The sequence below is a fragment of the Candoia aspera genome, chromosome 1 (genome assembly GCF_035149785.1).
Source record: "Candoia aspera isolate rCanAsp1 chromosome 1, rCanAsp1.hap2, whole genome shotgun sequence".
NCBI lineage: Eukaryota > Metazoa > Chordata > Lepidosauria > Squamata > Boidae > Candoia > Candoia aspera.
In genome coordinates this window covers 153,149,014-153,175,039 of record NC_086153.1, presented here as the reverse complement: position 1 = coordinate 153,175,039, position 26,026 = coordinate 153,149,014, and the positions used below count along the sequence as shown (strand labels likewise).

General features: G+C 39.3%; 1 protein-coding gene across 2 annotated transcripts in view; it reads right to left on the bottom strand.

Moving 5' to 3' along the window:
• The window catches only part of PLCB4 (phospholipase C beta 4), a 188,117-nt gene extending 162,374 nt beyond the window's left edge, over positions 1–25,743 (bottom strand). For both annotated transcript variants that reach the window (XM_063316134.1, XM_063316143.1), the window contains exon 1: positions 25,542–25,743. The gene's annotated coding sequence lies outside the window, so the exon portion shown is untranslated. The remainder of the gene's footprint in view (positions 1–25,541) is intronic.
• Between the last annotated feature and the right edge of the window lie 283 nt (positions 25,744–26,026).

Genomic DNA, 26,026 nt, shown 5'->3' with positions numbered 1-26,026 from the left:
AGTAGAGTAGCTCCTCACTATGGTTGTGAACAATTACATATGTTGGAAAATTAAAATGGGAGGAGGTTTCATTTTGAACTCAATTCCCATCTGCATTCCACTTTTCTCTGTGGGCATCTTTTATGCCTCATTCCATTAAAAAAAAAATATATTACACAGCTAGCAATGTTAGAAGGATAGAATAATACCATGAGCTAAAAAAATAATCACACAAAATCCCAAAGAGAGGATCAGAAGCAGTTTCTTCATCTGTTAGTTTAAACTGAAGATGTTCAGGTGAACTGTTTTTCCAGTGGACAAGAATGGAGAACGTGTGGCCCCCTCCCTGCGCTGCTACATTATAACTTGCAGCACCCAAGTCCAGCCCCATCAATTGTGAGAAATGCTGGAGTTGTGGTTGAGTACCATCTAAAGGTCCAGAGAGAGCGGCATTTCAAGTTTCAGAAGCTAACACTGCAGTCCACCCACACAGGATTCGTTTCACCGATCCTGCTTTTGATTAAATGTGTCCAAGATGTACCAGTTCTTGTCTACGTAATTATGCTAAAAACAATAGCTCGGAACATTGTCACCAGCCTTCTGCCACCTCCAAGATTCTAATGTAGCCACATTTATACTGCACAATATGAACGAGATCAAATGGAAACTTCCATGAGGCTTGTGATCTCAGACAGTGTACTTATTTTGGAAAGAAAAAAAAAGTGTTAAACACAATCACTGAAATGAATCATCAGTGTGCATCAGCACGCCAATGATAGAGTATATCACCCTCAGTCATGGTTAGGTCTAGGAGCCAAACACCACAGTATCCTTACACAATTAGACATGGTAACAGATACACAGATAATAAGAGTGGCAACAAACATGACTAAATAGGCCTAAGATGATGATGATGATGATGATATAAAATTATTATATCATTATAATTGTTATTATAATTGCGAACAGTGAAACTTAGAAAACCAACGCTCTAGCTCCCGAGCAATAGGTGACTACAGAACTTGACTGCCTCTCTTAGCAACCAGGGCCAGAAACAGCAAACGTCCTGGAAAGAAGTCACTGAAAAATGTGGACATTCAATGAAAATCAAGAAGAAATTATGAAATGCTATTGTGAATCAAACCCACTGAATTGTGGTTTCCAGACACAAAGGTATGAAATTTAGAAAATAAAATTTCTGGAATCAAATAGCACTGAACATCTTATGCATCAGAGAAGTTTCATACCCAGAAACAAGGGATTTTCAGATACTGGCCTTAATGGATGGGAACAACAATTTTAAAAAAATGCAAACAAAATATTTGAAACTGAAAAACAAAAATGTGCTACAAAAGCAACACAAGAACAAATTAACATAAACATCCATTTGGATGCAGCCAATGAAAATGATGAACAGACTATTCAAAATAATGAAACCTAGCTATATTTGTTTGATTATCAACAATAATCTGAGTGAAGTTTTGGAATGCATCTAAGAAACTGTAAAAACAAAGATGATCTTCTTTAAAATCTACTCAAAGAAAACATTTAAATGAAATTTTGCATGATGCGAATATGGTTGCCCAATTAATTATGACAAAAATGATCAAAGAGACTAACCATCTCAGGCATAGCTTCATAAAAGCAATAAAAATAGAAATAGATTATAAATTAAAAGCAAACCACTAAACTGAAGATCTGGTGTCAAAGTGGAAAATAAGATTGGAAAATAAATTAAATTTCAAAAAGATATTAACAAACTGCAATATTTAAAAAAAATTAAAAATGGGAAAAAATAAGTTTGAAAAAATAATACAATCAAAAGAGCACAATGACTTGCAGAAGTCATGGAAGAATTATAGCAAAGACTAATGGCAATATTAAAGGATGATCAAGCAATTTCAACAAATAGGCAATTTCAGACAATGGGACATTGTTTTTTTCAAAGCTTAAATGAAAACACAAAACAAACCGAATCCCCTAAAAATAAGGAAGAAATATTGGAGTTTTGGAAAAACATCCAGGATAACCAAACAAAACACAGTGGAATAGCCACATAGATATCTACATAGAAAACAAGTAAAACTTGTCTAGTGGTTAAGGCTCCAGGCTAGAAACCAGGAGACCATGAGTTCTAGTCCAGCCTGAGGCATGAAAGCCGGCTGGGTGACCTTGGGCCAGTCCCTCTCACTCAGCCCAACTCACCTCACAGGGTTGCTGTTGTGGGGAAAATAGGAGGAGGAAGGAGTATTAGGTATGTTCGCCGCCTTGAGTTATTTAAAAAATAAAAAGGTAGGATAAAAATAAAATAAAATAAAATAAAATAAAATAAAATAAAATAAAATAAAATAAAATAAAATAAAATAAAATAAAATAAAATAAAATAAAATAAAATAAAATAAAATAAAATAAAATATAAAATACTGTAATAACAGAGGGGAGGGAGGGAGGGAGGAATTTGAGTGCACCAGGATTTCTTTTTCTAAAATTTTGGCTAAAACATTTATCCATTTTACATCTTTGTTTTGCAAATCATTTTAATCAGTTGTTGCAGCAAGGATTACTAGATGGCTATTAATTGAACATTTCCAATCACGAAAGACAAAACCAAAGAAGCAGCATCCAACATTTTTCATCCAATCACTTGCCTACCTACAACATTCAAGCTGTTAATAAAAATAATTGCCAGTAACATTTACAAATCATTGATCTCAAATTTAACATACTGTTAAAGCTGAAGAGCAAAAAGGGAATTTCAAAAATTCAACCAACTTTTGATTGATAAGACAATATACAAAAATGCAAAAATGTGTAAAACAAATCTTTATCTGGCTTGACTTGATTACAAAAAAAGATTCAACTCACTATTCCATAGTTGGATTAAAACATGTTTGAGAATTTTTGAAATTAATTTAAAAATATAACATTTTTAAATAATACAGTAGAAAATTGGAAAAACAATACTGTTGGCAAACTCAGAAAAACTTGGAGAAGTCAAAATCAGAAAAGGAATTTTCAAGGAGATTTTTGCTTTCATTCCTTTTTAACACAACTCTTATTCCAGTGATGATAATTTTGAAAAAAAAATGTCAATGGGCTATGAACTAACCAGGCAAGGAGAAAAGCTTCACATTTGCTCTATGTTGATGATTAGAAAGTATACGCAAAATAATCTAGAGAAATACAATCACTTTTAAATACAATTTGAATCTTTAGTGTTGATATTAAAATGGAATTTGGATTAGATAAAGTACTATGCTGCCATTAAAAAAGGGAAAATTTAATAATTGATCTATTGAATGGCCCTAAAATCAAAGCATTGATAATGAAGGAAAAGTCTAAGTATTGGGGTGTTTTAGAAGCAAACAATATTTTGCATGCCCAAATGAAAAAGAAGACCAGCTCCAAATATATAAAACGAGCTAGAAAGGTTCTAAAATCGAACTGGATGGAGTTAATACAGTCAAAGCCATTAATGCTTGGGCTCTCCTTGTAATATGCTACACGGCAGATACTGTTGATTGCACACAAGCTGAACTAATTGCTTTAGATTGCAAGACCTGAAAATTTATGACAATACATCATGCACTACATCCAAAAAGCGACATAGATCATTTGTATTTAACAAGGAAAATTGGTGGTCATGGTTTGTTACAAATGAAGCAGACAGTGAAGAATGAAATCAGATGTCTAAATGAACACGTAAAAGCAAGAGTAGCTATTAATAAATGTCTGCAAGGAAAAATATCTGAATGTTACAGAATTGTACAGAACTAAACAGCTGTTGTGGGGAAAATATGAGGCAGGAGTATTAAGTATGTTTGCCACCTTAAGTTGACTGAAATATATAAAAGGCAGGGTAAAAATATAATAATAATAATAAACCTCTGCATGTTCAATACCTTAAAATAATTACAGTCAAGGTAAATAGTAACAAAACTTGGCAATGGCTTCAGATTGGATCTATCAAGAAGGAAATGGATTAATATTTACAGCACAAGAACAGGCACTAACGATAAATGCCATAAAAGCAGAATTTAAAGAAACTGGAAACTGGAAATGTAGATTATGCAAAGAGAAACATTAGATTGTTGACCACCTAATTAACAACTGTTACAAAATTGCCCAGATAGATTATAAAAAAAGACATGATTGAGTGGCAAAAATGATGCACTGGAATTTATGTAAAAGGGTGGATCTGATGGCCCAAAGTATTGGTAGAATCATATCGATGAAAAAGTGTTCCAGAATGATTATGTCAGGAAAGGAACAAGCACTAGCAACATCTAGAACACAATATACCAAGCATTATGGTAGTTGAAGAAAAGTGAATTTAACTGATAAATGTGGCAATAACAAAGGACAGCAGAGTAGCTTAAAATGAACTGGAAAATATTCTAAAATATTGGGACTCAACGGTTGAAAAACAGAGTTTATAAAAAGAGCCAGAAAAAGTTTTTCCTATAATTACTGGAGCATTAGGAACTTTAGTAACAGAATGGTCAAAACTGCTTTAAAAGTTAGAATGATTTCACTTCACAGTTACAAATAACAGCCTTGCTCAGAACCACATCAATTTTAGAACGGTATCTGGGCTTCTTAGGCTTTGGGTAAAGCTTGAATTAATCCTAAATTATCACCATTTGCTGAACGTTCTTCAGAAGAGAAAAAGAAGAAGAAGAATGCTGTAAGTAGGTGACTAGGCATGCACGTAGGTACTGTATTGACAGTTTAAATCACTCGTACTTCAAAATATATCATTAATTTGTAGAAACATTTGTACACATCTGAGATTGAGCACACACTTAGTCACCAGAAGCAAAATATACTCCTCTAATGCTGTAATTCAAGTATTTTGAAATGTTAAATTGCACATGATCAGGATCTTTCTTTACCTCTTTTATTACAGAAGAATATAGAAGATGTGACGTGTGGAATGGTAGAGGAAAGAAACATGTCATTTCTATGCTTCAGAGTCTCTGTAACACTCATAGCTGTGAAAAAAGCAGACCCAAACAAACCATTAAGTTAAGGATCTGCAATCATCCATTGATATCATGACCCCCCTCTTCTCAGGATCATTTGAGAAAGCACGTAGTTCAATTCTCAACTTAATCTAAGGCACCGAAAGCAAGTAATAACCGCAAATACACTCAGGGAGAGAGAGGCTGGAAGGGGATATGAGTGACAATGAAATTACTTCTATTAGTCATCTGGTTAATGAAATCAGCTAGTAACCAGCACTTTGGAAATTCAGCCATGAAACATAATCAAATCTATATCTTGGGCTACAAAAAAAAAAAAAAAAAGCCCCTGCTTCATTATTTATGCAGGGAAAGGCACAAAGCATCTGACTCCAACTGAATCTGGCAGGAGGATATTGTGCCGGGACATATGGGTAAGCAGCCGATGGACTGGGGTCCAAATGAGTTGAATTATATCAGCAAGTTCTGGAGACCTAACTCGAGTCACTCAGAGATCTATCACTACATTCTCCTATTTTCCCTCTCTCCACAAAAAATATTAGACTGCTGAGATTGAGAAACTTTTTTGGGGTGGGGGATGAGTAGATTTTCTGACACAGTATTATGAATGTATGTCTGGTCCTAACAACACTAGTTCTCAGAGAATTTGGCCACTGACCCACCCTGCCACTTGTTCATCACGTTTCAGGATAATATTTTTATGGACAGCCCCATGAACTACATTTCACACATCTAGGCATCAGAAACATTTCATTTCCTGTTCAATTGGGTATCTCTTTGGGAGCAGACGCAGTTTCTATAAACATGCCACAAGAAGCAAATCAACCATGAATGTGCTGGAAAAGGGGAAAAAAATATGACCCCAATCTATGAACACTGTATCTCTAAAATATAAGCCACACTCAATAGAGAGGTGGAACTATTCTGTCACATCATCCATCTGAGCTGAAATGCATTTAATCAAGTCCAGCTACAGCACTTTCATAAACAACCATTAAACTGTGTCATGCTGTTATATTAAAAGTTTGAGTTCTTTGTAGGCAGGAATATGTAACACTTGTATATAATCCAAAAATCTTACCCTGTCAACATTATTTTGGCTTCTACTTTGCAAACTCCACCAACTTATAGGAACAATATGCAGTAAGGGAGGAATTGTCCATTCTATATTTTTTCCCAAGTCACCATTCCTTTTTCTGTAAGCAACTAGCCATTTTCTTCTGACAGAAAATCAAACTCAGAAGTTTCATGCATAGGAAGGATTAAGCAACAAATGCATATTTATTTATTTATCAAATTTGTCACCGCCCATCTCCTCCGACCAGAGGGACTCTGGGCGGTTTACAACACAGAATAAATATACAATAAAAGCTCAAATAAATACATGATAAAATTCCAATAAAATCCCATTAAAACCAAAACAATTTCTTAACTACCCCAGCTCATAAAATCCAGATGGCTATGATCTCGTCAACCATCATGTAGGAGGGGCACTACAAGGCACCAGCCAACCCCAAGTATGTCGATTCTCCTCCCTGCCCCAAGCCCAGTGGCAGAGCCAGGTCTTCAACTTCCTCCGGAAGGCTAAAAGCGATGGGGCTAATCTTACCTCCGGGGGCAAGATGTTCCAAAGGGCGGGCGCTACTGCCAAGAAGGCCCGCCTCCTGGACCCTGCCAGATGGAATTCTCTTATTGACGGGGTCCGCAGCATGCCCTCTCTGCATGAGCGGGTGGGATGGGCTGATGATACGGGGAAGAGGTGGTCCCTCACGTAACCCGGTCCCATGCCACGTAGGGCTTTAAAGGTGATAACCAACACCTTGAATTGGACCCGGAAGCAAACTGGTATCCAATGTAGCTCACGTAGCAAAGGTGTTATGTGCGCCCTTCTAGGGGCGCCAAAAATAGCCCGCGCGGCTGTATTCTGGACCAGCTGAAGCTTCCGGATACTTTAGATACGTTACCTCAAACTCTATTTCCAGCTTCCAGTTAGGTGTATGTAAAAAGGTCCAAAAATTTCACCACAACAGGAGGGGAGGTAAGCAGATCAGAAAGTAAATAAATTTAAAATGCTCTGGTACCCAGGTATCCAAACGGTAACATTTCATGTACCAAATTACAACATTGAAGATGTTGCCTAGTCTGGCAATGAAACGTCTGCAAGAAAACAACAAGGCTCAGAGAGCACCAAGGACTCCAACAAATTACATTTCAAAATATATTTCTAAATTGTGATTCAATTCCTGCATCATTTATTTTCAGAACAAAATCCCATTAGTTCCTCAAATCTTCCAATGTTGACAGCTAGCCAACCGAACAAATGCAAAGAAAATTCATGCTTTTATCCAGAAATGAAGCTAGCCCTTCATGGTGCAAATCGGCTTTGGTGTAAAGTTTGACAAGCCTTTCTAAAATTGGATACTAAGTGATACAGAATGTGTTGAAACAGCAAGTAGACAAATTGCTATGCATGGATAACTGTGTGGTCTCTTCTTGGAGCAAGTAATGACAAGAACTATGTTCAGTTCTGTGTCAAGTCAAAACATTTCCCATCTGAAGTTCCTGAGAATACATTTGTGATGATAGTTCACATTTCCAACAGCAATATTTTTCCAAAAGGAACTACATCTTCCATTTCTCATGCCAGAGTTGAGCACAGCCATGTGCAGACAGTGAGAAGACAGCAGGGGCACTGTTGGATATTTAAATTTTCAAGAGGAACACAATGATATTTGATATCTGTTGGACACTACGCAACTAGGGGTGCCATGAAAAGATTTCTGAGATGCTGAGGACACCAACTAAACTGACAAACTAAAAGATAGCAAGTTTCTTAAGGTGATACTAGAACCTGGAGCATATCTGATTTTTTAAAGATACTTCCTATATATACTTTGGAGGCATTCTGAAAAAATGAGAATTTCTTTGCGTGCATACTCACATGGCCAGAGAAAAAGATACAAGGGTAAGGGTAGTAATAGACATCTGGGGAAGGCTATTAGAGGTGGTAAAGCATGAGCTCATCAATTTAGTTTCTGGTAAATTGATGTTTTATGACTGAGCATGGCCATGACATGTGCAAGTACAAAAGTACAAAGTGCAAGTACTACAACACACTCCCAAAAACCAAATATGTTTGGAATCCCTGGACTGGAGGTACAATATAATATACTATATATAATATACTCTCTATATATACACACACACACATATACACAGTATATATGTATATTATATATATATATATATATATATATAAAATATATAATATATAATATACATATTGTATAGTATAGTATAGTATAGTATAGGATAGGATAGGATAGGATAGGATAGGATAGGATAGGATAGGATAGGATAGGATAGGATAGAGGGAGAAAACGTAGAGGCAGTTAAAGACTTCGTATTTCTAGGTGCGAAGATTACTGCAGATGCTGACTGCAGTCAGGAAATCAGAAGACGCTTAATCCTTGGGAGAAGAGCAATGACAAATCTCGATAAAATAGTTAAGAGCAGAGACATCACACTGACAACAAAGGCCCGCATAGTTAAAGCAATGGTGTTCCCCATAGTAACATATGGCTGCGAGAGCTGGACCATAAGGAAGGCTGAGCGAAGGAAGATCGATGCTTTGGAACTGTGGTGTTGGAGGAAAATTCTGAGAGTGCCTTGGACTGCAAGAAGATCAAACCAGTCCATCCTCCAGGAGATAAAGCCAGACTGCTCACTTGAGGGAATGATATTAAAGGCAAAACTGAAATACTTTGGCCACACAATGAGAAGACAGGACACCCTGGAGAAGATGCTGATGCTAGGGAGAGTGGAGGGCAAAAGGAAGAGGGGCCGACCAAGGGCAAGGTGGATGGAGGATATTCTAGAGGTGACGGACTTGTCCCTGGGGGAGCTGGGGGTGTTGACAACCAACAGGAAGCTCTGGCGTGGGCTGGTCCATGAAGTCACAAAGAGTCGGAAGCGACTGAATGAATAAACAACAAAAAATATATAATATAATACATATAGTATATACTACTGTATAATCTCACAATGAAAACCATGCTTTTTTCCATATGATATACTGTATACAAAATATACAATATTCTATTACTATAGCCTATATCAATAAAGTAGAGTTCTAGCGTTACCTGTGAAGTCTATTTCCTGATATGGCCTACCTCGAAAGGCTGACATCAATCTTAAAAGCCTAACAGCATTTTTTCTCCCACCCCCATACTCCAAAGAATTAAGGGAGAGCTAGTTTGAGTTTCTTTCTAATGTTTCCTTCCTGTCCTGGACTTAAATCATGTTTTGCTAATTACCACTGCATAGATTCTCTCCATCTCTGTGGTTCTCTGCAGTGATTGGCTGGGAAGAATACCCGATGCACGTTGATAAATGCTTGATAAGTCATATCAGTGCCTATTCTGAAACAAGCCTTTTCAAGGACTTATTCAGGACTTATTTCAAGGTAAGTGTATGGAGTTATATTACTGGGGGACTTCTGGTGGCTGAGAATGGAGGTGGGGAAAAAACTGAACCAGCTAATAATCAATATACAGCATTCTTATAATAGCTCCATATATAGGTAATATGGAAAAAGAAAGAAATATTATGGAAGGCCTTGCAGAATATTTACAACTGCCTAGGTTTTGATACTCATTTGTCTAATATCTTGCTACAGTTGCTAGATATATAATCGTGTATTTGCATTTTCATAAAAGTAGAAAATCTCAGCCAAGCATGCCGAAGTACAGCTATCTCCTGGCTTGGCAGTTGCTTACTTCCTGCAACTTATAATGAAAAGGCTTCCTTTAGTTGTATCCTCATTCATCGCTGTATGGTTTATTATTTTTTAATCTTACAAACAAGCAAGCAACTTCCAGCAAAACATTCAGGGAGCATCATGCTCTGTCACACAAGGTAGCAGACAAGACAGGGAAGAAAGCCCTGCCTATCACTCGAACAAAGGCGGCTGCCTTCTCAAATATTCAACACAGAACTCTTTAAATCTCTCCAGACAATTACAGTGATGTAAATAAAGATAAAAATAATTAAAACTTGCTTGACTTTGGAGATAAATGGAAAAACCACTTTTCATCTCTGCAGTAACTGTTAATTACTTGCTTAAAGACTTGGTGGGCACCATGTAATAACATTTGTCTTGCATAAAGTTTGTATTCCATGCCTCTTACAATCCTTAACTGACAGCACTGGCAGTACCGATACATGTGTGCATATGTGCACAGGGCAGGGCCACAACTGGGGGGGGGGCACGTGGGGCATGTGCCCCGGGCACCACGCTGGGGGGGGCACCAAAATGAGCACTGGGGGGCACCAAAATGGGTGCGGAATCCATGTTTGCCGCGGGTGACACAGACCCTAGTTGCAGGCCTGGTACAGGGTTCCTGTTGGTACACAGAAGGCATTTTCTTAGAGTTAACGTGTCTTCCTTACAAACTTGCTCCAAAATTATGGCCAACAGCTTTGTGCTGGAGTGAGGCCAGCACTAACCCCGCATCTCAACAATTAGGATGGCTTTAAAAAAAACAACAACAATCATTGTTATTTTGCAAATAATTTAAAAACCAGGTTTTTAAAACTACTTGCTTTTAGCAATTACTTGCTTTTGAGCTATTGAATCCTGGACAGTCAACCCAAGGGAATATTGTGCCAAGAAACTACCAGCTCTCATTAAATGGGCTATAAGAACATTACGATCTCATTTCAAAGCAGCTTCTCACCCACTCCAACAATGTAACTCTGAGTATTATTTACTGTTCTGGACATTATATGCAAACCCCAGAATTTGAAATCAGCACCCACACCCCGAGCCTCCCATTTTTAGTGTTTTATAAAATTTAAAATTTAAATTTAAAGCCACAACTTTAATATCCAATTTTGTACTTGGCTAATATAACAGCTTGTTTCAAAGTTCATGCCCCAGAAGGGTCCAGCTGATTGGAATTGCTGAGCAACATATCCTGAAATAATTTGCGAGAGCCTCATGGAGATGATAGAAAATAAACAGCACGAAATATGCAGCCTTCCAGGAATACTGGAACCTGGAGGTAAAGTTTTGGAATTTTAAATATATCAACGCAGCAACATTTTCTCCATTAATGGTACAATCCTAGAAGCATTGATTCAGAAGTAAAGTCACCGAGACTTAAGGTAACTGTGGATATTGCAACATGTCAGATACAATTCCAGTTCTTTTCTTCTTACTCACTTTATTCATATATGAACAAATCCTCAAACACATTAAATACTGTATCTTTTGCTTTCTGGGAAGTTGCTCCAGCTTCTTAATCGTTTTTGGTTATTGTTCTCTACACCTTCTGGCATCTACAGAACCAACAATTTCCTTTTGAGCCAGAGAAAATAGTTTCCAAGTAGATATTTCCCTGATAAAGACTTACCACAAATTGTGAAAACTTGTTGGAACTTACATGTTTCTGCTTAATAAAATCTATTTGCCCACACATTCCTTTCTACTTAGCTCTGACCCATTTCATACAACTATCTTCTTCAGGTTCTCTTGCAGCAAAAGAAAGATTCAACCTTAGCCTATAAAGACATAGGAGTCTAAGTGGAAAAAAAAGAGCATCTGCTAATTGAAATGCAATATAAGCATTGTTAAAAAAATAATAGTTATTATAAGCTCCATAATTATCTAAATAAGATAACCAAGTCTTATGGCACCTCAGAGACTTGTTTATCATTGCATAAGACTTTGTGGAGGATACGCCGCTTCATCAGTACAGCTCTGATAAATGTGGAGGAGGAGAATGGAGGAAGGGAGCAACAGGGGAGGAGGTGAGAAACAGTGAAGAAAAGGATGAGAGACCAACATTTCTAATCGCACGGCATGTGTTCGCAGGACATCAGTGAAAGAATGCCACTGTCACAGCTAACGATTGTTAATGACCATCATCAGCAGGGCAATTTTCAATGCCTTTCTAATAGTCTATGAATTTGATACAGTAACGCAGACTGTGATTCACAAAAGCTTACACAAGAATAATTTAGTTTGTTTTAAGGTGCCATAGAACCCTTTGTTGTTTTTTGTTAGCAATAGTCTGTTTTACTTCCCTCTCTGGAAACGAAGTAAGATAGATAGATTTTAAAAAGTGGAAGAGAAGAAAACAAAATCAAAGCTGCTGTTTTGTCCTTTATTTATATTTTTTAATATATTTTTTAAATTACAGGAAGTAAATTAAAATTAAAACTTTGTGCAAACACCAAGAACAATAGTACATTTATAAAATTGTATAAAGGGTAAATGACACACCTACACAGCATTGCGCATATGTGCGTATGTGCATATGTACACATACAAGCACACATCCATTATAAAAGCAAAGAGGACAAGCCGGATTTCCCCATTGTTTCTGATCCTGCAACCAAATAAAGAAAGGACAGTCACAAAGTACTGTAGGTTGCCTGTTTATCTAGCAAACAATTGGATTGCATTGATTTGGGGATCTGTACTTAATTTTCAGCTCAACTGGGTAGAAAGAGATTCTAAATGATATATATAAACAAAGTCACCCTTGATTGAACCACAACCAGGTACAGAAATACATATTTCTTCTGCATGTACCTTTTAATTCAGCTGAGATGTCACACCAAGCCCCAGTACAAAATGCTTAATCATTCACATGAAATTAGAATTTTAAAGAAGAGTACATTTGTTGATTCAGACAATGTATTAAATTATGATCTACAAAATGGTAACATCACTGGTTTGCCCTGGAACATAGTTAAAAGTGGCAGTGCTGAACAGCTGGGAAATGAAAACCAACAAACCGGTTAGGTGGGTAGGTTATTACCTACATGTTTTCAACCGTAATTATTTCAAAAGGTTATAGGTTTTGCCCTATGGATACTTCAAACCATGGACTGATGTGGTAGCTAGAGTTGACTGTCATCTAAAAATAGAATTTCTAGGATCTTACAACTACCACAAACATTTATATGTGACCTTTCTATTTTGTTCTTACCAATTCCAGGCTTTGCAATCCCACCAGCATATATTTATATTTATATATATATATTTTTTAATCTGTTCAATCGTGTCCAATTCTTGGAGACTGCCTGGACAAGTCCCTACAGTGTTCTTGGCAAGGTTTTAGAAGTGGGTTGCCATTGGCTCCTTCCTAGGGCTGAGAGGGCGTGACTGGCCCAAGGTCACCCAGCTGGCTTTGTGCCTAAGGCAGGACTATGTTTATACCAGGGACCAATATGCTAAAAATCCTTTAAATACTTCATCTTGATAACTACCAATAAACTGAATAAAAACATCCCGACTAATTGTAGCCATGTGTTTTATGTAACTGAGATTCCCGCCAGTAAAATACGCTGTTCCTCAGAGACAGAAGACTACAACAATTAATTCTTCAAGGTATTGGATTCTCGGGAGAAGGCAAAATGTGCCTTGTGAGGCAAACTAGTGCTTTGTTCCCCTTGGGAAAGAAGTATTTTTGTTCACATTCATTTCTATAAATTAATCTGCCTGAAAGATCCTGGCAGACCCCAAAAGCACCCTGCAAAATTAATTTAGAACAGCCAAAGAAGTAATGGAACTATTGAATTACTTCAAAATAAGACATTATTTTATATGCATGTGTTATTTGTCCCTATTATCTAGTTGCAGATGTCAAATAAAAAAGGTCATATTCAGAATTAGAGATTTAATCAATCTTCCTAATTAGTAGTAACAAAAAATTGAGGGGGAGGGGAGGGAGGAAATAAAGCAGCAGCACAAATCACCACTGGATTCATGCTGGATGTGAAAGCCTGCATCGATATATAGCAGCACAAATGTTCCACATCTTTCAGGACCTTTTTTAGTACCTATGAACAAAGGTACTAAAAAGGTTCTGTCTCATCCATAAGGTCTTTTCCCAAGCCTTAAGCTGCATTCCCACCACATGCATATTTGCTTGTACCACCATGTGTTTATGTCTCCTAAGAAATATTAGCAAAACTTATGAGATCTGCTGGGATCTAGTGGAGGAAGTGCGAAAAAGGTAGGGCTACCTATACAGGGCTGTTTGTCAGATCTCAATTCTACCAGTCTGCTGTTCATGGGCGAAGGGGAAGGAAGGAGTGAGAACATATATGGTGTATTTCCAGGGTTTTTAAAGCCTGTTCTCATGAGTGCTGGAGAGCCAGGAGCTTCATAATACCAACTCATTAAATCTAAAACCTTATTTTCATTCTAACAATATGTAGAACTGAGTACATAAATACTCTTTTTCTCTCTCTCTCTGCATAACTTGAAAGCATAATTATAGGTAGAGAGATGTGTCAGCAGTTGGAGTGGCAAGCTGCTGCACCAAATATATTTATGTAACTGGTAGGCAGTCTCCGGACAAATAAACATAATAAAAGTTAAGAATTAAATTCCACAGGTCATTTAGACTTCTTAAAAAAAAAAAAAAACCTCTTCCCTTCTCAGTTAAAAATGTTTCCTTCTTTCAGACACTACTCCAGAACATGACATTCCAAGTACAGTGCTTATTCCAGGTATTTCACAGAAGATCACAGTTAGAAGAACAAATTTTTCTCAAGCTTATGGGTTCCTATACTCTTCTCTCCCCCATTGACGCTACAAAGGATGAGCCTCCAAGCTTGAGATTCATACAAGACATTATGATTTTTCACTGTAGCTGAGCCAGCTCACCTTGTTCTTTCCTCTTGTATATAAATGACTCATTTGTTACATCACCCAGATTGGCTAATTATGAGTAGTATTTATCCTTCAAACCAAAACTGGAAATCAAAGCAAAGTGGATCTCCAACTTCTGATTTGGAAGGACAGCAATAAAAATATGGACTGGAACATCTTATGACAGGATTGCACCACAATGAAGGGGAACTGCTCATGGCTCCCCCATCACCTTTTCACAGATAATCCACACAACCCCAAATGTATATGCTTAAACCAGCAAGAGAAAAAACATCCATAAAAACCCATCAACTCCAGTAGAGAAAGTATAACCATGAAGTACTGAAAAAAGGCAGGCACAGGTCAATGGTCCATCTGAAGGGAAGAAAAAATATCCCTTCTTTCCTCACCACAAACATCCAGAAATCAGTCCGATTTTGATCTTGGAATCTGCAATCCTATACAGATTTACTTGGACGTAAGCCCTTCTGAATGTAATGGAAACTGCTTCCAAATAAGGTAAAAATAAAATCTCCCTCAGTTCAAGCTCAACAGCATGAAAGTGGCTTGCAACAGTCTTCTTCTCGGATATTTTTCTGCTTCCTCCAGCTATTTCCTCAAGGTCACTTAGTTCCATCCCATCCTTAGCCCTTCTGAGATCCACTACTTCCAAATAGGCAAGAGCAAAATTGGGTAATAGAAAGGAAAGAAGAGGTTATTTGGCAGAAGTATCTCCATTCAGGCACAACACTGGCAGGTTGTTTACAATCTGTTTTGGGGATGCTTTTAAATTATACTTCACCATGTTTTAAACTAATCTGTTTTGTATTTTCTTTTCCTTGACAGCTGTCTTGAGCTTCCATTTTTGGAATGGGGAGGTAGGAAAAGAGCAAATCCAACCCTCAGCACTAGTTCTGGGACATTTTGCTAACATTTTGGTAGCTGTAGCATTTACTCTTTGACATTCATCCCTGCAATGCTGGAGATCCATATACAAATTTGTTAATCTACATCTAATTCCATTACAGGCCATTACGCATATCTTCTTACAATTCTTACAGAAAATCGCAGAGGCTGGAAAGACTTGGAAATGAGAAGTATTTCCAGTTATTGCACTAAAGAGGTTTCATAATGCCTTCCTTATTCTCCTGGGTATCAGAACAAATCTAAACATGTGAAAGGCTGCACTGCAAATTTTGTACCCCGGTTTCCAGAACCAGCATTCTCAGTCTAACTTCTGAACAATGGAAACTATCATTTGTACACTTTACACAGGTAACAAATAAACATTTGGAATAGTGTTGGTGCTGTCTTTAGAAGTACATACATCCTTGAAAGATCTATCAAACTAATGATAGATTTTTGCCTTCTTTGGTGTTCCCAGACTTTTAATTACCTTAGCAGTCATGCAATTAATCTTTCCAGCAGAATCACAGCTGTTTGCTGCTGATGGAAAAGCTGCAGTCAAGATCAGACAGGGACACAGAATAGCTGGTCACAGGAATTATCCAATGGACTCAACAACTGTGCATCATATTTAGACTGCAGCCTAAACACTTGAGAGTAAACCTCCCTGAACAAAGATTACACCATATTGCTAAGTTACAAGCCAGTCAATTACTTCCATGCAGCACAGACCCTTGTACTTGTCACATAAACTAATCACATCACACTTTTTCAATATACAATGCCTTTTCAGTATTCAACGAGCTTCAAAGTACTTATTTCATGAGGTGCACCAAACCATACACTTTATACCCCAAGGAGATTGCATCTAGTTTGCTTGCAAAATAGATCCTGGCTGTTTTTAAACCCAGGTGACCAGAATGATCCACAACCTATCATGTTCAACAATAACTAATTAGAAATCTAATATAACTTAAAGTCAGCTACTCTAGAGTTTATTTCTGAGTTATGAGCCCATAGGATGTACCCTGCAACATTTTTCCTCTGCTACATAAAAAACCTTTAACTTTTGAAACAATCCATCCTGTTTCCCAGGTTTGATTTATATAAAACAATTCACTCACACTTTCTCCTTGTTTCAGTAAAGTTTGCAGAAACATTCTTAACCAGAAATAATTTAATCTACATAACTGTACACACAGTGGCATCTATATATTTTGGGTACAGAGCATGGACAGCCATACACGTTTTTTCCAGAGAATAAAAGAAAAAGTTTCCCTATGGTAGGATTAACTGCAATAATGCCAGCATCCAGATTAATATCAAACCATGATTTTATGTAATGAGAACAAGCTGCAGCAAGTATGTGGCTCATATACTCCTCCCCTACATTGTTCTGCAACTTGTCTTTCTGCCACTCATAAGGTGACATTAGGGGCAAGTCCCGATTCCAGGACAGAATCTAGACTGAAGTCTTCTGCCAGCACCAAGCTGGTACATACAAATAAGCCATGGAGGAGGCAGCAGGAATTCCCTCAACTTTATTTGATCCATTTGTCTGCTCATTTGTGAACATCTACAAGTTTAAATAATCCTCCTTTCATTCCTATGCACCTGATGCAGCTTTAATAAACAAACAAACAAATAAATCCTTTCCTGCCCACCAAACCCCTGAGGGAAGTGAATTAATTTTCTTTCTCATAATTGCTTTGATGGATCTCTAGTGCATTTCATAATCCATTTTACCAGAGAAGACAATCAAGTCAATTTTATAATCTCGTATCAGTTTAACTTTCTTGACAGAAAACTATCTTGACTTGATTTTCTCTGCTTATATAAATTGTATGAACCTTCCCCTAGCAGCATCCTAGAAATAAAATCATATTCCACATGTCTGAAACGTATTGGCAGTGCACAGATGCCATTGTCCAAAAAGCCTATTGGGGGGAAGAATGAATGGAAAGAAAACAGCATCAGGAGGATAGGAATCATCATGTATCATGTGTTCTGTATTGAGGCAATTGTTACACAAACAGTAATACTGATCAGTCCTAGTTCCTACACTGAATAGTGGCCTCTAAATGCTTCAAGAAAGGTACAAAAAAAGGCAACAGAAAAAGCATATGAACCACTCCCTAAATACCTGCAAGTTTCTGAAGAAAAACAATCTTTACAAAAGCTTGTATTTTCCAGTGCCTACAGTGTCAAAAGAGTAACACCAAGTCTAGAAATCAACAATTACAGCTTCATTCTCTGAATTAAGCAAAACTCCCCTATTTCTAGTTGAGATTCACTGTCACCAAAGCATGTCCCAACAGTTGTGGTTTTAAGTGAACCATACTTAGCTTTGACTATAAGTAAAGCTAACCCTTAACCATGATGAAGTCCTTTGGGAAATATGGGAGAAGGACAGAGGAAATGAACATTTAATTTCATGGCCCATTTTCAATCCCTAAATCATGATGAAGAGATCAAGATCTTTACTCTTGTAATCTAGTACAAAAACTAAAAAATAAAACAGAATGCAAGGGTAATATGTATTTACAGTATTGCAAAACTGACACTCATGTATCTTTAAGGTAAAGGTTTCCCTTGACGTAAAGTCCAGTCGTGTCCGACTCTAGGGGGCGGTGCTCATCTCCGTTTCAAAGCCTTGGAGCCGGCGTTGTCATAGACACTTCCAGGTCATGTGGCCAGCATGACTCACGGAACGCCGTTACCTTCCCGCCGAAGCGGTACCAATTAATCTACTCACATTTGCATGTTTTCGAACTGCTTGGTGTGCAGAAGCTGGGACGAGCAACGGGAGCTCACCCCGCTGCGCGGTTTCGAACCGCCGACCTTCCGATCGACAGCTCAGCGGTTTAACCCGCAGCGCCACCGCGTCCCTTTTATGGTATGTATCTTTACATACCAGTTATTTAGTGGAAACAGTAGAGGAGAGCACATTACTGTCTGTCCTGGAAACACTGACGGACTACGATCAGAAAGAGGCCACTGGATCCATCTTAGCCCAGTCAAGCCGGGTTTTTCTAATATTAAGAAGACAAACACTAATTGCTGCATCTTTTCTCTGTGCACCACCCAAGAAGCTTTACTGCCTTTCTATTCATTTTTACAGCAACCAACTTAGATTCTTAAGCTTCAGTCAGGTGTCAAAAGTGAGAATGACACCCAACAATTCCTATGCCATAATAGGGATAGAGTAGAGATTGGCTGAAGCATGTTGCTAAGCCATCTATTCATTTTATCTGCACTGGTTGTTAACAATGTTATCACAACCATGTCTTTTACTCACCTAATTATATCTGAATAATCTGTTAGATTAAAAAATATGATTTACTTTTATGAACCAGATGTCCAACAACAATGACTCTAAAAGTTAATGGTGGTTATTAAATTTCTCCCTTTATTTCTCTCTCCTACTATAACTGCTGGTTTACTGAAACCTCCCCCAATGTGGTGTTACTTATTCATTCATTCATTCATTTATTCTTCAGTATGTTATTAGAGAAATTCAAGAAGCTGTAGTCCAATCCAACTAGAGGAGGCCAAGTTAAGGAAAGCCACTTTATTGTAATGTATAACAATTTAATATTTGTATTAAATTATTTTCCAACTCTTCTTTTTTTCTGCTGCTCATTGTAAGTATAAATAAGAAAGGGGGGGGGGAGATGCACTTGATACTTTCTTTTCTTTTAACAGATGTTAGTCCAGCTATCCTTCACACATGACCACATGCAGAAGACAAATGAGATTATCATGGATACAACAGGCAGAAAATCCTCCGCCATAGCCATTTTTCTATTTATCACAGGAATTCCTAACCACAGCTGTAACTATAGATCCCACTTCCCATTTTTCTCTGACCCCACAAACACTTATCAAGAAACAGCAGGGGCAACATGTATGCAGAAGCAAAGCATCTAGCCTGAACAAGCTTACAAAACTTCTTTTAGAACTAAAAAAAAAAGATCTTCAGTAATATTTTCATATGTTTGGCATTGTGTGTGTGTGTGTGTAAAGAGAGAAATTAGTAAGAATTCGGTATGAAAGACTCAGCTGCACTAACTGCAATCACAATTCTTGGATTACCATTTCACGGGCAGTCTAAGTAACATTATAAATGGGGAAGGTGGGGGGAAGCTACAGGACTGGCCTAAAGAACAGCTTAATAAAAAACTGAACATTTTCAGCACCCCTGGAATGTTGGCTAACAACTAAGAGAAGGAAATCAAAACCAGAGTGGAAGAGAAATGGAACAGAAGTTCCTGAAAAGAAGTTACCTTTATATATATGAAAAGCTCAGTTCTTCAGACATCCAGCCTTTATGTACCTAAACCAGTACAATCCAGACTCAAGAGGCTTCAGAGAATCCTGAACCTTGTAAAAGTCTATGCAACTCTTCAGAAAAAGAAAACTTAAGCAGGCTCAGTAGGCATGGCATCCTGACCAACAGGAGGGGAGGAAAAAGCCCAAAGCTGAGTTAAATGAATAGAGTAGACCAAATATGGGGAAAACCATGCAACATTTTCTTGAGATTGCCCCTTGTTTAATGGATGTAGGTGTTTTACAAACAAATGTTCTCGGTTACACTCTAAATGGCATAACAAAACAAAAACCAATTAAAAATAAAACCAAAATAAATTGAGAAAATCACCAGAACAATAGCTAAAACAGCCAAGAGCAGGTAACAACTAATTTTTTAAATCAGCTAAGTGAAACATGTTTTCCAACCCCTGTGAAAGGGAAAATTCAGAGAACTGTAATCCCTGATTCAAAGAGGCAAGCATTCCAAATCTGGTTCCAGACCATCACTCTTTCAAGCTCACACACACACAAAACCACAACAAAAAAAACCCACACCCAGAACAGTATGAATCTCTGCTCACATCTAGCAGGTAGGAGTTGAAATCATTGATTATGAATCAGCTAATAAACTTATGTCTTAGCAAGGGGCAGCACCTGGTTGACCCTGAACAGGCTCCAAAACAAAACATGGTCAGGCCAGGCTAATACTTGAATGGGAGCCCTCCAGGAACCCCATCATAGGCTAGATTGGGAAGTCAAAATTAACATTGCAGAAGACAATGGCAACTCATTCCAGCAACACTGCATGATGATAGCCATGAAGTCACCAGGAGGAGCTCGACTCACAGGTGATTTTACCTTTTTAATAAAGTTGCAGCTTTCCCAACCTCCAGATGCTTTGGACTACAATTCCCAACCCTTCCAACTTCCCTGGCTACTGCAGTTTGCCTTGGACATGGCAGTACATATTCTTTAGCATCAAGATGACTAGCTCCTCTGAGCATGGAATGTCACAAGCATGGAATTCCTAACTGTGTTCATCCATAAGAAAAACAAAACAAAATCCAGTGAATACATTTGTTTATATTTCCTGAAGGGTAGCTGTATTTGTTATTTTAATTTATAGCCCGAGATCTATTCAGTTACATCAACCAAAATATTCTCAAATAGACCGCAAGGTTTCAGAACACTTCATTAGGTAGGAGGTTAACTCAAAATGGGGAAAGATCTAGGTTAAGGCTAGGGCAGTTCTTGGGTCCAGAACCACAGTACCTGAGAACAGCCATATGCCTACAAACAGTTCTGTCATCACTCAAAGAGGACCCTTCTCTCTCTTGAACTTCATTTCAATGAGAGAGAGAGAGAGAGAGAGAGAGAGAGAGAGAGAGAGAGAGAGAGAGAGAGAGAGAGAGAGAGAGAGAGAGAGAGAGAGAGAGAGAAATACGTTAATCTTGGGCAGTGACTATACAAACTGGGAAGGGAAGCACATCTTTCTTTCTTTTCCCATAATGCTGCCTGTATTTTTGTTTGGAGTTTTTATGCTCTTGCTATGAGTTATGCCGCTTACATTTTTGGAGGAGAAAGGTTGGTGGCCATACCCACAGAGGACTCTGGGATCATAGGGCTGGATGGAACCTTGGAAGTTTTCTAGTCTAACCTCCCTGTCTTGGACAGGAGTCTTCATATTATCCCAAACAAATGGCTGTCCAACTTTTGCATGAAAACTTCCATTGCCTGAGCGTCCACAATTCCAGCAGGCAGGCTGGTCTACTGCTTAATAGCTCTCACAGTCTGGAAATTCCTCCTAATTTGACTTGGATCTCTCTTTGTAAAGCTTCAGCCTATTGATTCTTATCATACCCTTCGGCATTATGGAGAATAAATGTATACCCTCTTCCTGTGACAGCCCTTGGGAGTATTGGGAGACTGCTATTATGTCTCCCTTGGCCTTCTCTTTTTTAGGCTCAACAGACCCAGTTTAACCATTCTTCATAGGATTTAGCTTCCAAGCCCCTTACCATATTTGTCATTTTTCTCTATACTCTTTCTGGTTCTCAGTGTCCTTCTTATATTGTGGAGACCAGAACTGGCTATAGTATTCCAAGTGCACCATGGCTTGGGCAACATAGAGTAGGACAATCACTTTCCTGTAATCTCAACACAGAAATCTCTTCTTTAATCCAACATAGGTGGAGGGAACCAAGATGAAGAAGGCTGATCTACCTCAACAGCAGTTGTTTATCCCTTCCATTTTATCGAATATCCTGCTGGGTGAAAAGTTCTGGAGAAGGCAAAATCTATGAGCGATGCTTGGGTCAGTAGCAGTTAAGATTATTGTCTGTGGATTATGAAAACTCTTGTATTCTTCTTCAAGCTATGAAGTAGCAATACCTTCTTCTTTGGGAGATAAACTGCCTTTGGGAGCAAGCCACCAAAGTTTAACAGCTTTGAAGTTATGCAAGCCCCAATGAGGAAGCATTAATACATGTTCTCACCTTACACACGAAGCATCAAGTACTTGCCTTTTTTTAAACAAGGAACTTTTTTCCTTCAAGGTAAGAGGCAAATGGATTTGACAGGCTCTTTAAGTTCAACACGACTGCCAAAAATGATTGGAACAATGCAGCCACAGTGATGTTGGTTTATTAAGCATTAAAAATAAGACTAGAGAACTGTAAGTTTACTTGAATAAAAACCATGTTATTTCTCTATATGGGGGGAGGGAGGTATATGTGAGACAAGGAACTTCATTTAAAGACAGATTGGCTACTACTTAGCCTCATATTCTCATACCATGGCTAAACAGTTTACAAATCGTGTTCTGAATTAATTTGGGGTTCCTAATTTGAAAAGGGGGAAAGAAAGAAACTGTTTTAGAACAAAGCTTTTGTGTGTGGGAGTGCAGCTGTAAAGCAAAGCACACTGTTACTCAAGCAGATATGAATCCATACCTAGTATCAAGTCAGGTTTGAAAATTGTTTTGACAACCACTAGCGCAGATCTATTTTACAGCACAGGTCTGATTTATAGGCAAAGACCAGGGCCACGAGCCAAGTCAAGCCAAGCCAAGCCCACAGGCTGAAGTGCATTTTAGGATATGTAATCTGAACCATACTTACCATTATATTATTCTGAAATAAAGTTCTGTTAAAAACAATGCAAATACCACCACTTATTTCACTCCTTCCTTCAATTTACATGGAAACTATTCATTTATATGCAGACTGAATCTTACTTGCAACGTATCTGTTTTGGATTACTGTGCCAACATATCCAACATTTGCCAAGATGCAAACAAAGCCAAGGCCGTTATGTAATCAGACTATATCTGGTTCCAAGGAGACAGTCAATTGTGTAGGATATTTTGAAGTGGTCTACTAAAAGTGATGCCATATGATAACTTCTATTCAATCTTTGCTTATGTAACATTTATGACAAGGCTACGTTTTGCTCTTACAGGCCTTCCTTTCTTTGGCATAAATTAACAACTGGTAAAGCTACAAAACTGTACTGTTAAAAAGTGAAGTCTTCTTAAATTCATGCTTGATTTCTGATGACCTCAGGGATTCATCCATATAGCTTTCTTGGCAGCAATGCAAAAAGTGCAGTAGTTTGTTGTTCAATTTGAAATCTTTGGAGATGGGCCTTATAGGAAGAGAGCCTTGTTGATCCATGGTGGCAAAAAATCGTAAGTCTGGTAGCACCTTTTCCAAAATAAAACAAATTTTATTAAAAGGCATACACTTTCGTGAATCATTCTATATGCATCCGATGAAGTGAGCTGCAGCTTACGGAAGCCTATGCCTTCTAATTAAATTTCTTAGTCAGAAAAGGTGCTACCCGATTCCTGACAGTTTAAACTAGAGCATCCTTTCACACAATGTAATATACTTTATAGGGAACATGGTACTTGTTTCCAAAAGTTGAACCATCGCTTTTCCTACACAGATACTGTTTTCAATTATCATTCGTGTACCGAAGTCCTAATTAATGAGTGACAGACCTGAGCCCTTATGGCACACTCCACATGTGGTATGTTTCTCCTGTACAGATTCACTCTTTTATTCCTACACAAATTCACTCAATAGGCACAAACCCACCGTTTTTATAGATATCAGAATACTAAGGAATACATAACAGAGAGAGAATGCCTTTGTGATAGTAATGCAAACACACGCACACCAGCACAAAACAGATTTGTATAATCTTCTACAAGTGCCCTACTGCTATGGCGGGTAAATGCATGTTTGTGTTTAAACATATGCACACATATTTCCAGAATTAGTTAAGGACAGTGACCACACCTTATCAGACTGGACCACACACCTCACTGGCGACTCTGGGCCAATCTCTCTCAGCCTGCCTATCTTACAGGGTTGCTGTGAGAACAAAATTAGTACATCACCTTAAGCTCCCAGTGGGGTAAAAGTGTGATAAATTATATAATGTAATATTTTCTGCTGTATGCAGGAATTAATGTTAGTGATCTATCACAATGTGAGAGCTATAGCTCCAGTAGTCTGTACATACACTTTTCTTAGCAGCTTCCAAAGATTGCTATCGTAGCCAGAAGTATTAATTCATTGAGGATGAACAGTAACGATGCAGGAAGGGAACCAAGGAGATAAGCAGTAGCAAAAATGAGACAGAGCCAAGCATTTCATTTTTTTTAAGAGAATCAACAATGCATTCAAGAGCACCTGGCAAGAGCCACCAAATCCCAATCCGGATTAAGAATCCAGCATCTTGCTGCATGCACAGAATTCACTAATCAGTTAGTGTTTACCAAATGCACCACCACAGGCCAGTATGTTTGATGCCATATCTGAAAACCTTCACTGGGAGAGTGTAATGGGCAATTCACAGAACACCCCGAATCCGGCCACGAAAGCTGGAGGGGTGTGGAGAGGGGGGCGGCTGCACGCCACTGCACAGCAACCACCTCTTTGTAGCTTAGTCGGAACCCTCCAATACTGAAGTAAGACTTGAGCCACAGAGCCGTTTCTTAGCCCTGCACACCGCGCCGACATTTCATCCCGGATGCACATACAAAGAAAGGTGACTTGCTCAGCGAGCAATAAGCAATAAACAATGAGAGGAGCGAAGAAAGACTCGGCGCTTCGATCTGGAGAGACCTGCCAGGGCGCCACTTCGCAAAACAGAACCAAACAAATCCAAAAGTGAACAAAGCCAAGGTGAAAAAGCGGCCACAGAAGCCCTGCCACGAAACTGCTGTCACTAACAAGGTCTCGGGCAGCAACCGAGCCTTACGGGAGGGCCGCCAGTAATAAACAAACTGTCCTTCCAAAACGGCGCTCCGGACGCGCTCCCAGGCGGACTTACCAGGAAGCAAGTCCGTCGGACCCCGCGGGACTTCCCTCCCAGGAAAGGCGCGCTGAGAAGGGGCTGCTCAGGAGACGGGGGACGCCGCCGCGGCCCTCTGGACTCCCCGCGCCCGGGGATCGCCTCCCCAGCGCCCTGCCTGGCCAGGCAACGCGCCGCGTCGCTCCGCCGGGTCGCCCGAGGGCCGCTCGAGTCGCCCTTTCCGCCTACCTGCCGGCGCCTCAGCTCGCCCGCTCGAGCTCGGGAAAGGCAACCCTCCGCTCGCAGCAGCGTCCACAGCACCGCATTCCCCCCTCCTTCCACCTCTTCCCCGCCTCCTTTTGTCAGGGCTCCCGCCAGGGTCTTACATCAGCTGCCGCCGGACGGTGCCGGGAAGAAGAGAAGAGAAAGCCGCCGCCGCCGCGCACCCGTTGGCACAAGATGCTTCGGGAGAGCGCCAAACCCAAAACAAGAGGGCGCCTTTCCCCCACCTCCTTGCCCAGTTGCAGACCAGCCTTCAGCAACCCCGCGAGCGGCTTTTCTATTGGCAGCCGCCGCGTAACTTGCTACTCCTCGTTCGCGGGCTAAGCTCTCTCCGCCAGAGCGCAAAAGGCGGCGCGTTTCTATACGGAGCGCGCGCGCGTCCTCGTGTGCGTATAGAGCGCGCTCGCCGCCAGCCACCACGAGGCCCGGTGGAGCTGTCCGCTGGTTCGCGTGCACGACCCCGGAGCGGCGGCGCCTGCAGCCAGGGCAAGGGGGAGCGGACTCACGTTAGTCGGCGCCGCAGCGTCGCCTTTGCTGTCGGTGGAAGAAGGAGACGTCGTCTTCTGCAGAGCCACCGCCAGACCGCGGC